This window comes from Mus musculus, chromosome 15, assembly GCF_000001635.26.
Source record: "Mus musculus strain C57BL/6J chromosome 15, GRCm38.p6 C57BL/6J".
Lineage (NCBI taxonomy): Eukaryota > Metazoa > Chordata > Mammalia > Rodentia > Muridae > Mus > Mus musculus.
Window position 1 is genome coordinate 85,691,451 of NC_000081.6, and position 17,420 is coordinate 85,708,870.

General features: G+C 53.9%; 1 long non-coding RNA gene and 2 other non-coding genes across 3 annotated transcripts; all 3 read left to right on the forward strand.

Moving 5' to 3' along the window:
• Nucleotides 1-12,322: 12,322 nt before the first annotated feature.
• On the forward strand, nucleotides 12,323-16,074 carry Lncppara (long noncoding RNA near Ppara). The gene is made up of 2 exons (NR_110483.1): nucleotides 12,323-12,840; nucleotides 15,104-16,074. It is a non-coding gene; the product is annotated as a long noncoding RNA near Ppara (long non-coding RNA).
• On the forward strand, nucleotides 15,153-15,247 carry Mirlet7c-2 (microRNA let7c-2). The gene has a single exon (NR_029729.1). It is a non-coding gene; the product is annotated as a microRNA let7c-2 (primary transcript).
• On the forward strand, nucleotides 15,869-15,953 carry Mirlet7b (microRNA let7b). Its single transcript, NR_029727.1, has one exon. It is a non-coding gene; the product is annotated as a microRNA let7b (primary transcript).
• Nucleotides 16,075-17,420: the final 1,346 nt, after the last annotated feature.

A 17,420-nucleotide genomic window follows, 5' to 3' on the forward strand; every position in this document is an offset into this window, starting at 1 on the left:
CAGTTCCACAACTGCCACAGGCAGAGTAGGTGAAAAGACACAGGAGCAATTGAATGACAAGAGGAAGTCTGTGAGCACATGTATGAAGTTGGAGGGAACTGGGCAAATCTAGGGTCCCCCTTGAGCAGCCATAAGAACTTTCCCACTGTGCCCATCCAGGTGCATTTCCGTGTTACTCAGGGTGGAGCCAGGTCCCTTAGAGCTACCCTTGTGCTGTAGGCAGGAGCTCTGTACTGTCAGCGTGGGAACTACATGCCTTCATGGGTCCATAGTAGGCCCGAGGTATCTTGTGTAGCCTCAGCCACTGCTCCTATAAGATGGTGCTCAGCCCCCCCCCCCCGTATCCCACCCCCCCCCGCCCCTGTCAAGTTCTGGTCAACATTTCTATTTCCCATGGCTGATTTTTTTTCATTCTGTATCACTTGTCCCTGTATGTGAAGCCTAGAATTTCTAAGTTTGGACAGAGACCTTGTTTAGAGACGTGAAATTATGCTATTTAATAAAAAAGATGGGTGGGGGTTTCTTCTGCTGGCTCTGTAGGCACCCCAGCACCTTTTTTTGTGAAAGCGCCTCTCTTGGAGCCAAGCAGGTCAGGCTTTACTGGGTTTCAATGCCGCTGAGGGTTCTCTCCTAGGGAGGCAGTTCCATGTTCCCCTGGTGAGGCTAGGTTAGCCAGGCTGCAGTAGCTGTGAGCAGCAGTCAGCTGTTCCAAGATCGTTAAACCGGGGACTCTGTGCACTGTGGGCCCAGAAGTAGAAAGGAGAGATGGAAGAGGTCTAGCTGTCAGGTAAGGAAAGGTGTGGCCACAGGACAGTCTCTTAAGAAATACGATCAGAAACTTGGACTTAGAGCCCCAGGCTCATCCCTCCTGTCCCCTATCTTCTCTGGGAAGCTTTCTAGCCCTGTGTGGATGAAGAACAGCATCCAGGTCCCAGTTTTGCCTGCAGATACTACAGTTTCTGGAGATGGAGAGAGGCAAGCTGTGCCTGGTGGGTCTCAGGGTCCAGCACATTCAAAGGCGGAGCCCTCAGCAAGTCCCTCTGGTCTCAAGGTCTCGAGTTTGAAGAAAAAAAAAATCACTCTCTGGAGATAATGCTATAAGCAGTGACGTGACAGACCTTGTTGCTTTTGGCTTGTCCGTGAGCGAGTAGCCCCTCGTCCTATAGCGACTAGTTCTGGAGAAGGCCCTAATTCTAAGAGGATATCCCGAGTCTTCTTACAACCGGGGTTCATGGACACGTGGATGCCGGCAGCACAGTGGGCGCAAGAGGGCAGGAAAGAAGCAGGTAGTTCTTCCCAGGGCCAAAGCACCCAAGGCAGATAGGGAGGAGGGTGAGAAGTCTGGGAGTCATTCTGGCCAGGGCCGACTCCTGGCTTTGGTTTCCTGCTGTCAGTCTTGGCTTGTCCCCCTTCTTGGCTCTTAATGACTACGGAACTTACTCCTTGGTAGTGACCCAGGGTCCTGTTTGTACTTCATAAACCTCAGTTATCCAGTCCTGTTCCCAGAGTAAGGCAGGTGATGGGATGCTGATGGGTGGCAGGCCCTGCCAGGCCCAGGATGTGTGTATGCTAGTTGAAGGACACTCTTGCCTCAACGTTCTCAGGTCTATAGGGTCAGTGCAGGCATTGTGAGGTGAGGTGGGGGGACCCCCTAGTCTGAGGCAGTACAGGCAGGGGTGATCTATGGTAGCAGAAGGACATTCTGGCCACAGGGAACTATGGGTGCCCTAATGGGGCTGGAGGGAAGGGAGGGTCTTACCAGGCACCAGCAACCAAGCCCTATGATCCCTTCCTTCCTCTTGTCACAGAGGGACTCTAAGACTCTGGGCTGCCTAGGAGCCATGGCAGGGAGTTGGTTTAGGATGTGGGTCCTGGCAGGTCAGAACTGGTTAAAGCCAGGCATGGCATTCAGTGTTCCCAGTCTCTTGTGACTCAAAACTCCAGGTGCCAAGGTCCCGGTAGATAGTATATGGCTCTGGGAGTGACTGAGGAAGGGAAGGCCACACTATCCCCGACCCTTCTCTGCATCCGAGCCACATGACCTGCCAAGTTGACACCTGTGTTTTGATTTCCTTATGTCTTGCAGAACCTGGATGCTCCTAAGGACCCCCCAGGAAAGTAAGCACCTGGCATGTGTATCAGAAGACCCCCTATGGCCTCACACACAGGTAGCTGTCTGCCCCACTTGGGCAGAGAAGGGCTCACTCCATCAGACACAGACCCAGAGACGATTGTGTGCTGGCAAACAGGAGGCCACCCAGAGTTGCTCTTTCAGAGAAGCCAGGGCCAGTCCTGTCCTCAGAGGCTCTACCTGGTGCCAGATCTACCCTACCCTCAGCTCCTAAGGGGCTCAGCCTGGCCTCCAACCAGGGAGAGAGATCCTTGCCCAGGACAGGGCAGGAGATAGGGCCAAGGATTCTGGGTCCCTGCTCCAGCCCCACCTTCTGCCCTGTAGGCTAAGGTGGCCTGAGTCGTCCTCTTGAAGTAGATGGAATCCAGCAGGGACAGATTTGCTCTGAGACAGCCTCTTGCAGCCCAGGCACACAGTAGGTACCCCTAGCACACAGTAGGTACCCCTGCCCTATCCTCCAGCCCCTTGCACTTGCCATTCATCCAGATGGGCTATGTCAGTTTTTAAGCATCAGTATACTCATCCACAAAATGGCCAGGGATACCTGCTGGTGGAGATCAGGGGGCTGTAGAGTGACCCCCTAGAACACTTGTACATTGGGGTGAAGACGCCAGAGAGCTGGTAAACAGTACATGCACTGAGGTGGCACACGGTGCTGTCACCACTTTCTCTAGCCTTCCCCCAGCCAGCTTCAACAGGCTCAGAACCAGCTGTCCATCACTCAGAGTCATCCCATTGGAGTCTACGCACGTTGGTGCTACTAGAGGTGGTAGGTTAAGGCATTGTGTCTGCTTCTGTCCAGTGGGTGGGACTGTGCTGGCTTCTCTCATGCTATGGCTAAGAAGGGCCCTGTATGGAGGAGCCCAGACCTGTGGGGCTCTGCAGCTTCAAGATAGTTTCAAGGAGAATACACAAGAGGCCCTGTCAACTGGGATGACCTAGCCACTTGGAGGCCTGGCCCCTGCCATACATCACTTAGATAAGGTAGTGCATCCATTCTTCCCTTGGCAGGATGCCTCCCAGGCTCAGTTCCAGTCTGGCACATTCAAGGGGTGCAGTTCCAACATTGACAACTAAACCTCAGAGCCCCAAACTTCCCATGGTTCCCCAATCTAAGCTCGTGACTTAAAGACCTCATGGCCCAGTGTCTCCAGGCCATAGATGATGAACTAGTCTCCTGGCCTTGAGCTACTGTGAGTTCCAGGTGGCTCCTAAGATGTGCCTGGGGCCTTTTGAGGGGCTCTCCAGTTGGGATTCACAGGAAACAATAGAAATGCAAGAAAAGGGCTCATAGATGCACCCCAGCACCTAATTAGTGTTGCTTCTTCTCTAGGCACCGGCTTCTTCTTGACAACTTCCCTGGGTGACTCTTAGAACTCAATGGCCACGTCCAGCTCAGGTCAGTGCAACATTTTGGTTGTTTATAGAACTCAGGGCCACCTACCCCAGCCCTCCTGGATACTGCTATGGGTCCATGTAGCCATGCAGGCCTGGAGGTCTGTATATGCTGGGTCTTGGCTAGGTAGTCTCAACTCCTGCCTGTCTCTTTAGGGGACTCTAGGATGGCCAAGCATATCCAGGTGCGCCCAGAAGGCTAAACTGGGCTCTCTCTCTGCCCTAGCCATCAAGAAGGAGATGGGAGAAGATTGAGATGGCCCCGGGACATTTGTATCACATGCAGTGTCACTCAGGGCTCAGTGGCAAAGGTTCTGTTTCTGCCACCATGGAAACCTTGCAGTTATGACAGGGGACCTGTGTACCTGAGATTTTTGTGCTCAGAGGTGGTGGCCAGCCTGGGCACTGTGCTCACACTTGTCCCTGTCCCTTGGAGGCAGACCCCAAGTATAGCTTTGGACCCACCTAGATGAATCCAGGGATTCGATGTGGCCATGGTCGAAGGCAGCCTCACCTGCCAGACTGCAGTCAGGGCCCCATGCTGTCTCGTACGAGTCAGAGCAACTTGCATTCAGTCCTGGGACCCCTCTGCTACCTGTGCATTTGTGTGTATGGGCTGCCACACACACTCCCCTTGTCTTTGTGTCTGCACCTGGGGTCAGGGCTGTTATTGCCTGAGAGTAGGGCAAATGTAGACAGCTAGGGAGGAGGCTCTAGGACTTGGTAGATGGGACAGCACAGGAGAAGAGAGTACAGGCAGAGATTGAAGAGAGGCTGGGCAGAGCATCTGGATATAACCCAAGAGTGTAGTTGTTCCAGGTAGCCCTAGAGACCTAGTAGCTATGGTTCACAGATGCTGGCCTTTCTTGGGTACCTACCCTAAACCACACCTGTATGTGGTACTTCCATCCTCAGCCAGAGGCAGCCAGCCTCCCGTTTATACAATCCCTTCAGTGTCCCATGGATGCAGATGGACCTCTAGAGTCCAGTGATGCACCTTTTACAAGGGCTCAGGCTGGGAATGTTCTCCTGGGTCTCTGAGTCCTGGGGGTTAATGTGTGTTGGAGGCTGAGCTCCCAACATTGGGTGGGAGCAAGGGTGGGAGTCCCTGAGGGGTTCTGGGTCAAGACATATGAGGAAGAGTCTAGAAAAGGGTGACAAAGTAGCCAGTCTGGGTCCATGACACAGCCCCTACTTAGCACCATGCACATAAGGTGAAGCTGCATGTATGCAGTAGGTGCTTACTCAGTGCTAGTGTTAGTTTCAGGGATGCCCCCTCCCCATAAATAAGATCCTTCTTTCCAGGGGCTTCTAGGTAGAGAGAGTCAGTCCCATCTTACCTGTAGCCTGGAGATACTGGGCCACGAGGTCTTTGAGACACCAGCTTAGACTGGGGAGCCTTGGGGCTCTAAGGTTCAGTTGGCAAGGTTGGAATTTCACCCCTTGAATGTGCCAGACTGGATCTGAGCCTGGGAGGTCTGAGTGTAGGCAAGCCCTTGGCCTTACATCCTACCTACACGTCTGTAGCTGGCCACGAAGCCCACCATGATCAATGTTTGCCCAGCAAGTAGCCAGCCACAGGAGTCCAGCCCCGGGCAAGTGTTTTTTTTTTTTTTTAATTTTTATTTATTATTATATGTAAGTACACTGTAGCTGTCTTCAGACACACCAGAAGAGGGAGTCAGATCTTGTTACGGATGGTTGTGAGCCACCATGTGGTTGCTGGGATTTGAACTCTGGACCTTCGGAAGAGCAGTCGGGTACTCTTACCCACTGAGCCATCTCACCAGCTAGATTTCCCGGGCAAGTGATAGCCACATGGCTTTGCTTAGTTTCTGAGGAGGGCTGTTTTCTGAAGGGACCTGCCCATCCCATAGGTTCCCTCATTAGAAAGAGAAATGGAAGCTTGTGGGCAGTGGGCCCGAAGCACACTGGAAGTTATATATGGGGTTTCCAGATTCCCAGGGTCTGGCACACCCACCCTAGAGAGCAGACTAGTGGACTCTCTGGGGTGGGAAAGGACACAGATTCATCTGATAGCCAGATACTCTTATATGTTTTAAGATAAGCTATCTAGCCTCGTCTGATCTTGAACTCTGTATATAGTTGAGGGTGACTTTGAACTCTCAATCTTCCTGCCTACCCAATTTATACAGTGCTGGGCACTGAACACAGGGTTCAGTGCTTGCTAGGCAGGTACCCCACCATCTGACCTATGTAGCTCTAGATTTTCTTATAAGTTTTTGAAAGGTATTTTAGAAATTTATGTGTATCAGTGTTTTACCCTCACACATGTGCGTATGTCACATTCGTGCCTGGTGCCCACAGAGCCTAGGAGAGGGCACTGGATCTCTTGGAACTAGAGTTAGAGATAGTTACGAACCACCATAGGGGTGCCGGGACTGGAACTAGGGTCCTCTGAAGGAATGAAGAGTGTTTTTAACTGCTGAGCCATTGCTCCTGCCCCATGATCTTTGTTTAACCATACAAATATTTTGTATTTAGTCGTTAGAGGAAGGTTCCAGTGGCTCTCCATAGTGTCAGGCTTCCTAGAGCCCTCTGAACAACGTTGTGATCTCTCACAATGCAACGGAGTCTTCCATTCCTTCATCCCTAAAACATGAAAACTCCCATGTTGCTGTGTGGCTGGGAGCGGGGGTGGGAAGCAGAATCAAACTACAGCCTCTCTTCCCACCAGCCCCCCCCCACCCTCACTTAGCCAAGGATCACGTCCGTCCCATGTCACAGGGGCAAAGTGAAGCCTGGAGGGACTTACCAGTGCCTGGCACATTCCAGGGACAGAGTGTTCACATTTGTTGGGTCTTATGGCGAAAGCCTGTGACTTGAAAATTTGAGGTCAGCACTAGGGAGGTAGAGGCAGGCAGATCCCTGTAAAGCCAGTTTGGTCTACAGAGGGAGTTCCAGGAAAGCCAGGGCTACACAGAGAAACCCTGTCTTAAAAAGAAGAGAAGAGAAGAGAAGAGAAGAGAAGAGAAGAGAAGAGAAGAGAAGAGAAGAGAAGAGAAGAGAAGAGAAGAGAAGAGAAGAGAAGAGAAGAGAAGAGAAGAGAAGAGAAGAGAGATAGAAAGAAAATTTGAGGCTAGCCTGAACTATAGTGTGGATTTCAAGGTCAGCCTGGGAAACTGAGTAAGATCTCAAAATAATATTTTTTCGAAGGGCTAGCGATATCATTCAGTGCTAGAGGCCTGGGTTTAATCCACAGTACTCCCTCCCTCTAGAAAACAACAACTGTGTTCACACATTTAAGTCCTTAGGGGAGTGTGTACTCAGCACAGGCTCATGAGTTTACAGTACAGTCAAAAAAAATTCATCCGTTTTTCCTCCCAGCCCCTGTCCTGAGACTAATTATTTATTAAAAAATGCTAGGCCATAAGCTTTGGCTCAGTCCCTGCCTAGCTCGTAACTTATTTAACCCGTTCAAACTATTCTGTGTCTTCCACATGGTTAGTTACCGCTCCCTCTAGGGTTCACTTTGCCCCTGCGACACCCTGATCCTTGGCTACAGGGGAGGGCGTGGAGAGGCCCACTTCCTCATTAGCACCCTGCTCAAATCTCCCTCTGTAGCTCTCCCTGCATCTCCTTTTAGTCTCTCACTATTTCCCAGAATCCTCTCTCTTCCTGCCGGTGTCCCACCCCCTATTTCCTGCCTGAGCTCATTGGCTAGTGTCATTTTTATTGACAGGTGTTACTTATAAGGGATTCTCTCAACACAGTACTGTTGAATGGGGTGGGGACTTGAACCCAGAACCACGTGGCTTCTCACGGAGTAGAGGCCCTTAGGAATTAACAGAGGCCACCACACCGTTTATACTCTAGAGTTATCCGGACAGCTGTAGTTGCACACGTGATAACTGGCGGCACCCACTCTTACCATGTGACCATGTGTTCTCACCATGTGACTGTGGCAGTTCCGTGATAAGGACTCCTCTCAGTTTCCACTCTGTCACAGCCCTGCCCTGGACTCATGTGGACAGTCCCTTTCAGACACCCGAACCTTAGCTGTGTTAGTTGTCATCTCTCCTAGGACCTAGCCTACAACATACAACATAAGATTGTAGTGTCACTGCCCCCCTGGTAGTGTCACTGATCCCCCTGGGCCTCAGACTACCTGCCTGTGAAGTGGGATTGTTCTCCACATAGATGTTTTGCTTAGCATAGATCAATACGAGGCAGCCTGAAGTGGGTCCTATACCCCCAGCTCCGTCCTGTCCCCGGGGGGGGGGGGCAGAGTTTACAACTCTCTCTGCCTCTAGTTTACAACTGGATTCTGAATAAGAGAGAGAATAAGAATGGGAAGGAGCATAAAGGAGGCCAATAACCCCTAGATCCACCTCTCCGTGGGTGGTCACTGAGTTCCTACTGCCCTCTGCCTAGAAAGGCATGGAGAGCAGCCATGGTGAGTGGGCAGTGGGACCGCTGGCTGGCCAGCAGATGAAAAAGGGGCTCTAACTAGATAAATGATGGTGCTTGTTTACAACGTGGCTGAGGCAGGATAGAACGTCTCTAGGGCCATCCTAGCTGGAGCCATCAAGAGTGGGGACCAGGCACAGCCACACACTCGTGAAGTGAGTACTCCTGGGATCCCTGTTGGTGGCCATCTTGGCAACTGATCCCTCAACCTATTGGCCCCAGACAGGACTGCTCTACCTGGACCATCTGTTCTAGGAGCACAGGCTGGCACCTGAGGCCCCTGGCTTGAGGCCTCCCCAGCATGGGCAGATTAGGACATGTCCTGCAGAGAAACTAGGGCAGAGAATTGTAACCCCGAAGCGCACAGGCCTAGGCAGCCTCACATCTGCTACCATTAAGTGTAAGAACTTCAGTGCTCTTTGACAGGCCCACCATGGCCCACCAGGAGCCCCTTGAAGGGAGGTGTGGAAGTTGCTGGAAGCCCTGAGCGTGCTTGGAGCTTCGGCAGGAGGAAGGCTCTGCTGGAAAGAGCCTGTTTGACACACTTTCTCTGACCAGACCATCTCAGGCCTCAGCACAGGGCAGAGCCTTGTTTCCATTTGGGTTCCTCTTCTCTGCCAGACATCCACTGGTCCTACCCTCTGACTCCCATAGGCCTTTGTCTGCCAAGGGCGTCACAAAATGGCCGACATAGCTGACTGGCTGTGTCGGCCATTTTGTAGCTGAATCCAGCCTTGAGGAGAAGGAGACCCCTGCTTCCTGCCTGCCCTGAGTGGCCTGGCCAGAGCCCAGGACCTGCCCCCACAATGTTTGGCTTCGGCCATGGCTGCCCTGGGCTTGGCACAGCCAGCTTTTGGCAAGGCAGCCTGGGAGCCCTGGCCCCTTACCCAGCTCACTTATGCCTTGCTACCCTGCGAGGCTTTATCACCAAGCAGACAGGGAGAGAGAGTGGCCGGACATCACAATCCGGAAAGCCGGCCACTTACACTGTACTTTTAGAGAGGATGTCTTTGGCACGGGCGGGGTCAGCACTGATGGGCCTAGAAATAATGTCTGTATTGTGGCACTGGGTTTCTGAGTGGAGCCGTCAACAAGCACAGATTTGAGTTAGGTCCTCCTGGAGAGGAAAGCCTCGGTCCTCCAAATGCCCCTCATACCCTTGACCTGCCCAAGGACCTTGGGCCTCCCTGGCTGAGCATGGCATAGAATGCCAGGGTTTTACAGTGTCCAGCCAGTCTCCTGGCCGGGGTAGCCTGTGATATCAAGAAGCAGTCCAGGTGCTTGCTAGACGAGGCTGCTTAACTCCCAGACCCACAGGGCCAATGGACCAGACCACCAAGGCTCTGACTACCCCAACACAGTCCCCCACCCCCCACCTCCCTACTCGCTATGTAGTGGCTGCCTGGTTCAGCATCTCGGCTCAGCAGGGATCCACTGTAAGCCCCCTAAGAGCTTCCTGTGCCTGTTCACAAGCTCACAGTCTTCCTCTGCCTTCCCAGAGATCAGAAGCAGCGCGCGTCCCAGAGCGCTACCATAATGATGCCGTCCAGGTCCACAGTACAACCGGCTGCCTTGGTCATTGCCGTAATGACAGTACATTCCAACTTCTCAAGGTAGGACAATCCAGGGCATGCTCTGGGAGGCCAGGAGTGACTGGAAGGCTCTGCTACCCCTGTGTTGGGGGGGGGGTGGAGGGCCCTTAAAAAATGAGGAGATAGCTCCAAGTAAAAATCTTCTTGGGCAGCAGGGGGGGGGGGTTACTCGATGCTATGTAACTGTTCTTCTGCCTGGTCCTGCTATCTCTCCACCAGGGTAGCAAGAAGCCATGTAGAGAGACAAGCTGTCTCATTTAGGAAGTTGGCCCTAAGCTTCTTCCCCTACAGCTTCCAGGCAGAAAACTCTGTCACCCTGAAGTGGTACTTGTTCAGGCCGTGCCCTCCTTCCAGAGACCCAGCAGAACGTTCACAATTTACCGGCCCAGATCAATGCCTTCCCACTGCAGGGCTAGGACAGAGCCTCCTGGGATCCTGGGATATAAGCTTCCTAGAACAGGAAACGGCTCCCAAGGAAGGGCAAGGCCCATGGGGGAGTTGATGAGGGGGGGTGGTTTGTCAGAGAGCAGACAGAGTCCCCATGATGTCACGTCTATAGTCAATTCCCACTCACCCTCCTATGACCCAGATGAGGCTTTGACTGAGAATATCTACAGATGAACACATAGCTTCGTGCTCAGAGCTGGTGACCTGTAGCCTAAATGTCTAGCTCCGAGCTGAGTCCAGGGACCAGGGTCCCTGCACAGTGGCCTTTCCCTACTGTACTCCAGGCCTTCTGTGCTTTGCCCTAGGCATAAGCCAGCAACTTCCTCATGGCTTCTGATCCTGTCCGTATCAGACAGCTATCTCGCTAGCTCTCCAGAGAAGGTCCATGGCCAACTGACTTTGCCTCAGACCCTGTTTCTAGATGGGGAGAGCTAGGCTCAGCTACATGGGCCTCCTCAGCCAGCTGAGACCTTGAATCTTCCTTTTTTTTTTTCTCTCCTGAGTTTTGCTATGGACCCTAGATTGAGGGGTAGGCAAGCCACCAGAGCACTGCAGACCCTGAGCTAAACAGAGCCGAGTGCAGATCGGATCCAGCATGGGACCATCATGAGGTGTGTAAGGCTACAAGAGCCAGGTGGAAGGCATATCAATGCCAGCTCTGGGTGTGACCCTGCGTAACTGGTCCGTGCTTGGAAGAGGGCACCCAAGCCTGTCCAGCACTCTGCCACACACCTGCCAGAGCGTTCCAGTCTGAAGCCAGGGGAGACTCCGCAAAGCCCAGGTCATCTTCACTCAGATGTGATCTTTGTAGTGTCTAGGGGGCTTTTGCATTAACCATTTCTCTAAACCTCGCACAAAGTTACTTGTCTTGATGAATGAGATTCTTGTTCACCCCCTAACATGCCTGTCCTAGCTAGATCCAAGATGGTGCCCACTGGGCATGGCCTGCCCCCTGGCATGTCGACCCATGCCTACCCAGTGAGCGTGCATCTTTTTAACTTTATGGGCCTTGTTCACAAGGAGATCCGCCTTCTGCCCAGCCGGATGCCAACCCCCTCCCGCCGTTCCCAGACTCGCTGTTGGCACGGCCTACTGAGCAGAGACACTGGCCGCTTTATGGGAGAAACCTAATCAGGGAAGCCAAGAGAGGGGGGGTTACTGTGGGGGGGGGTCTGGCTCTTGGTGGCCCCAAGCCAAGCCTGAGGTGACTTCAGGGTGACACTGTCTGTCTGCCTCTCTCCCTCCAGACATCCGCCCAGCCCTGAAAGGGCCACCTGCCTGCCTAGGCCTTTGGCACACCTGTCCTGGCCAGCCTGGCTCCTCCCCCAGGCAGACACTGCAGGACTGGGACAGGACTGAGAGGTGGCGGCTGGCAGATGGCAGGGCGTCTGCTGACTGCTCACTCCCTGCCCGCCCCGCCACTGGCCCTCCTCCAGCCTGTCCCCACTGGGTCCCTGCAGTCTCTTTCAGGACCCCTTCCTTGTTACCCCTTGAGAAAGGAGTCATTTCTGTGGGTCCCAAGCCCCAGGCCCGAGGCCAGGCTGTTTCACAGGTGGGCTTGACACATCGGAACGCTTCCCAAATATGGAACTGGGCCTTTTCCTTCTCCTTCACAAATGGCTCTAGAGATGACCAGAGATCCAGTAAGGGTGACCCTCCCTGAAGTCTTGTGGAACCAGCGTAAGTCCCCCACAGGTAGAGTAGAGCTGCCCTGGAACTGAAGAGACCATGATAGCCATGCCTGCCACCAGAGTGTGGAGAGGCACTGTGAGAGGAATCGGCCTAAGACAGGCACCTGTGGGTCAGCCTCACCAGAGCAGAGCCAGCACCCCCCTGCCCCCCCCCCCCCCCCCGGGGAGCAGGAGCCTTGTGGAAAGAAACAGGAAAAACAGGTCAGCGGTTCCTGGCAGACGGACAGACCAGAGCAAAAGCCAGGAGGTGGGAAGGACCTGGGAGATGGCCAAGGAGGGCAGAGGAGGCTTGCCCAGGGCATTTCGAGGCTTTGTGGGTTGGGGGCAGGGCTGATGGGCGCAGTGGGAAGGATCCGAGAAAGGGTGTCAGCGTGACAGATAGCTCGGCTGTCTTGGGAGCCCATGCGAGGCTGGTAGTCAGGGAGGGGGCTTTCCCACCCTGTGTGTCCTCACCAGACCCTCAGTAGCCAATGGGCTCATCTTCCCATCCTTGAGTCGTGGTTGGGGGAGGGGGGTGTTAACAAGGCCTGCAACAAAGCACTCCGGCTTGACGGACAGAAGTGGGCAGATCCTTGTCTCCATATTCTGTACCCCAGGCTCAGCTCCAGAGCCCTTCAGCTGGCCAGGCTTCTCCCTCACTGTCCCCATGTCCCTGCTTGGCCTTCCTTCTGTCTTACTAATGGCTCTGCCATGATGATTTGGGCCCGAGGGAGGTAGGATAGTGACTTGATTCATGGTGTGAGTCTGTAGTCCAGTGAGCCCTTTCTCTGGGTCTCTGCTCTTTGGGAGAGTTCAAGCCCCATTTGCCCTATGTCCTAGGGAAGTTGCACGCGGGCCACTGGCCACCCACAAAAACACGCTTGCCCACCATGGGTGAAGTTGGAGCATAGTCTCTGACCCACATGCCCAGCACAGGGCTGAGCTTAGAGGCCGTTCCATCCAAGGCTTTGCATGCAAAGTGTCACCAGGCAAAAGGCAGACTGGATGAAAATGCCATTGTGCTATAGGATCTTAAGGAGTGGCCAGGGGAGGCCACCAGGGGCCAGGCTTTCTCCCTTCTGAAGTTGATGATCATTGCTTTTGTTTCTAACCCCCAAGGTGGTCAGGAAGTGGAACCAAGCAGGAAGTTCTGCATGCCTATGGCTTCCCTGTGGTAAGTAGGGCCCCAATGTCCTTCCTCTGGAAAGTAGGGAGACTTGAGAGTAAGGAAGGCTAGGGTCAGAGGCACATCCCTGCCAGTGCTCCAGGACCTGCCCTCAGCTTAGATGTCTTTACCTAGAGGCTTTGTGCTCCCCCCAACCCCTGCCCTCAGTATTGTGCCCCACCCCACCCCCCAGCAATCTACCCCAGATGACACATCTACCCATGATATGATATGGTGACTTTTGACCCCGTATCGGCCTACTTAGACTGGGCATGGCTTAACAGAGGTGCAGTTCCATTCATCACCAGCTCCAAGTGGAAGAGACGTAGCCTCCCAACCTGAGGACAAGGTCACCGAGCCCTGAGAGACCTCTGGGGACCTCAGCATGAGGTCCCTCTCTTTTCTCTGTACCCCGGGCACCATCACTTAATCCCCCCAGTGTGATCCTGCTTCCCCCAGGCCAGGCCACTTGGTATCAATGGAGGATCTGCCAGAAGGTCTTGCCTAGAGAAAGGCCAGATGAGGGAGACAGAGGCACATCTGTTCCCGTGTTGGGCTAAGGCACAGTGCGTGGTGGCCCACTGTCCTTGCTAGAACTAGGGTGCTTGTGTCCTGGTGTTTCTCTACCATAGCTTGGGCTCTGCAAGGCTTCTGTTGCAATGAAGCCCAGATTCAGGGAGGCTCACCAAGTGCAGAAAAGGCGCTTTGGGGCTGACACAGTGGCATACACCGGCCTCCTGCTGCTAAGTAGAGTGGCTGAGAATCCCCAGGGGCCAGCCAAAAGGACCCCACGGAAATGCATGATGGTGCCCAGAGTCAGAGGGGCCAGTCTCGACCTTCCAGCCAGACCTGCCCACGTACTTGTATCCTGACAGCCAAGGGCAGAACCCGAAGTGTTGAGAGACCTGGGGTTGATGTCTGACCTCTTTCCTCCTTCAAAGTGCTTCTGGGGGCGGAGAGGGGGAGGGAGGTGCTGGGCTCAGATGGAGATGACCAATGTGGTCTCTAGCTATTCCACCACATCCGGGCACAGCCTAAGAACCGACGAGATTAACCATGGCCAGTCAAGCCTACAGAGAGGCTAAGCAGTGTGGGACACCCCTCAGCCTTCTCACCTGGGCCACCCATCATAGATAGGATCACCAAAGGGGCCCTTCACCACTCTCTTCCCACGCCTCTTCTGCCTTGCTGCCTCTGCAGGGACCATCCTTGAGGGTATTTGACCTGCCTGTTAGTGAAAGGGTCCAGGCTTGAGGCAGGGGATGGCACCCCAGTGGCTCAGATTTCCTTCTGGGGCTTGGAAGATTAGTGTTTCCTATCATCACAGGCCTGCCCACCACGGGCCAGGCCACACCAGCGCTCTGGGAACCTTGTTCCTAAGCTCCTCTGCCCCATAGACTCCGGATCTGGGGCCACAATGTGGACTTAGACCTAACGGCTTCATTTTGACCCAGGAGTTTTGGACTTGTCCCTTGACCCTTGGCAGAGAGGAAAGGAGGCGTGACAGTAGACGCTAGGGCTCATGCAGAGAGCAAAAGCTGCCTGGCTTCCTAGGTCTGGGCACAGGGCTTCCCTCCACATGCTGGGCAAACCGGTCTGAGGCCTGAAAGAAGCAGGTCTTTTTCCCTTCTGAGAGCAGAGCTACCTGAGACCAGAGACTGAGCCTCAGTTTCTTCAGCGATCTCTGCTGGCCTCTGGAAGTGCTAGTCGTTAGGGACAGACTGGCCATGAGTGTCCAGCCAGGGTCTGCACTTGCGCCCGGCTGGCCACCATGGGGAGTTAGGCTGCCTCCCACAAGGAAAGACTGTTTTGAGCCTCCCCCAGCAAGGTCAGCTCAGGCCACCCTGAGAAGAGGGAGGGACAGAACCAGAGCCCACGAGGGGGGGGCTCTTCCTGCCTAAGGGGAAGAGGGTACATGCCCAAGGCTACTACTTAGCAGGAGTCCTGGTGATTCTACTACGCTAGAGTTGAGTGGACAGAGGCTGGGTCTCAGCCAGGTGGACACTGGAAGCACCCTGGACCTTGGTGGCCTTTAACAAATGACACCCTTCCCCCATTGTGGCCATTCCTGTGCTCAGTGCCCCGTGCTTTCTCTCTCTTCTCCCCGTTTCCCCGTCTCCCCGTCTCCCCTTACTCTCTCTGTGATTTTGTTTAAATGTCCCTGGCCCATTTTGAGAAAATCCCAGTCTATTAATACCCTCAGCACTGAGCGGCCTGTGTCGGGGGTGGGGGGTGGGGCTCACCATGTCCCCAGCTCTCCTTCTTCCTCTAGGAGGGACCTCAAGAAGCCACAACATCCAGCTCTACGCCAAGACTGACTGACGGCCTTTGGGGTGAGGTAGTAGGTTGTATGGTTTTGGGCTCTGCCCCGCTCTGCGGTAACTATACAATCTACTGTCTTTCCTGAAGTGGCCGCAATATCTGCAGTGGATACAACGGCGGCCCTGGCTGGGGAGACTGAGGGAGGGACAGGGGGGTGATAACTACCATGCAAAAAGAGCCTGACAGAGACCTTGGATAGTCCCTTGACCTCTCTGGGCTGTTACTCATCTGTATAAGGGTTGGGGCATAGCGATGAAAACAGACAGCATTTTCAGGGCACCTTCTCTCCCTGGCCCACACTGAAGGGGCCTTCCTGCCCCTGGCCCCATATCAGACCTGTGCTCACAGGTCTCCATGAAAAGAGGGTCTGGACTAGACCTTCAACTATGTTCCAGAGTTGCCCAGGCTTTCCAGCGCAGGGTCAGGCCTCTGACGAGCAAGCGTCTCTTCCGAGAAGAAATTGAAAAGGAGCCATTCTTAGCACACCCATGAGTACAGCCTGCAGATGGACCGTGTAGGCCACTGTCCCCTGTCCCTGGGGCAATGGGTTCAGACACCAGAGGCTTCCTCAATCTGTTTGGTAGGCACAGGCCTTTCTCACTGAACCTCTGTCTCCACTTCCCCCTCCCCCACCCCGCCCTGTGCCCTATGGCTCTAGTGGCCTGTGGCCAGGGTGGGTGGGGAGCGGCTGGGCCTCCTCCAGAACACGGACACCGCAGGGTGAGGTAGTAGGTTGTGTGGTTTCAGGGCAGTGATGTTGCCCCTCCGAAGATAACTATACAACCTACTGCCTTCCCTGAGGCGCCCAGGGACACAGCTACATGGAGGCCCCCGCTCAGCAAGCTAAATGGAGCCACAGATTGGGTGGGGGCTATGACGTGGGACCTGGGTATAAATAAAGGATGTTCTGTCATGAACTTACAACTGGTCTTTGGTCATTTTGGAAATACGGAGACTGGCCGTAGAGGACATGAGATCGCCAACCACACATTGACACGTTTGCATGCATGAAACATTGCCAGCAAGAGCTGCTCTGGGTAGTGAACAGTACCCTCCCCTCATCTTCCATGTGCCCCTTAGTGGCCCAAGCCCTGGACACCCAAGCCCCTCCACATGAGTGGAACAACAGACCCTATGACTCCAAGTCTCAGAGCACAGTACTGGCTTCCAGTGTCCCTCAGCCTGTGGTCCTAACCAGATCTGAGAAATTCCTGGCCTATTGTCCCTTCGTGCCTGCCTCCCTTGGGACAGTATTGGGACGGCTGTGGATGTAGCTTTCTAATCTTGGGCCAAATGGTCATATACCCTTCTTCCAGGGACCCCAAGCCTTCATTCAGGTGGTGGTAGTGGGGTGAGGGTCAGCCCTCAGCTAGTGTTAGCTTAGGAAGGTAAAGTCCTAGTCTTACCTGACCAGACACCAAAGGCCTCCCTCGTGGGTGGATACCTTGACCCTGATGTCCTGGCCTTCTCCCCATAATGAATCCCCCGAGTCCCAGCTCCCGTCCTGAACCCAATCTGCCTCAACTCTGCATATCCACACACCTCCATTGACGCACCTAGGCAGACCAAACACCCCTAGAGCCCCTCTATATCCACCCTCAGCTACCAGACCTCTCAAACTTAGCCAGCCATTTCCAAAGATCTGATACTGTGCTAGCCCCAGGGTTGAGAGTACCCAGAGGGACTCTCTGAGTACTCTCTGAGAGCAACAGGGATGGCTTCCCAAAGTAGGGGCTATCTGAGCTGGGTCTTGATGGCTGTATAGGAGTTGGCAGCTAGAGACACAGGAGTGGACACTCAGACACTCCGTGGCATGCCCCATTGTCTCCTCCCTGCTGTCCTTTGGAACATCGATGGTGGATGATAAATTGTCACCTTTTTACCTCTCTTTATCCTGTAGTCAGTGGTGAAGTCTGTTGACTCTTGCTATGCCTCCAGCCCTAGAGGAGTAGTCCTTCCTCCCCTCCCTTGTGCAGAGCTTTGCCCACTCTTCATCCCTTGCTGAATTAGTTAAGGTTTTACTGCTGTGAGCAGATGCCATGACCAAGGCAACTCCTATAAGGACAACATTTAATTGGGGCTGGCTTACAGGTTCAGAGGCTCAGTCCATTATCATCATGGCAGAAGAATACCATGACATAGGAAGAGCTGAGAGTTCTACATCTTGTTCCGAAGGCAAACAGGAGAAGACTGGCTTCCAGGGAGCTAGAGTGAGGGTCTTAAAACCCATATCCACAATGACATACTTCCCCTAACAAGGCCACACC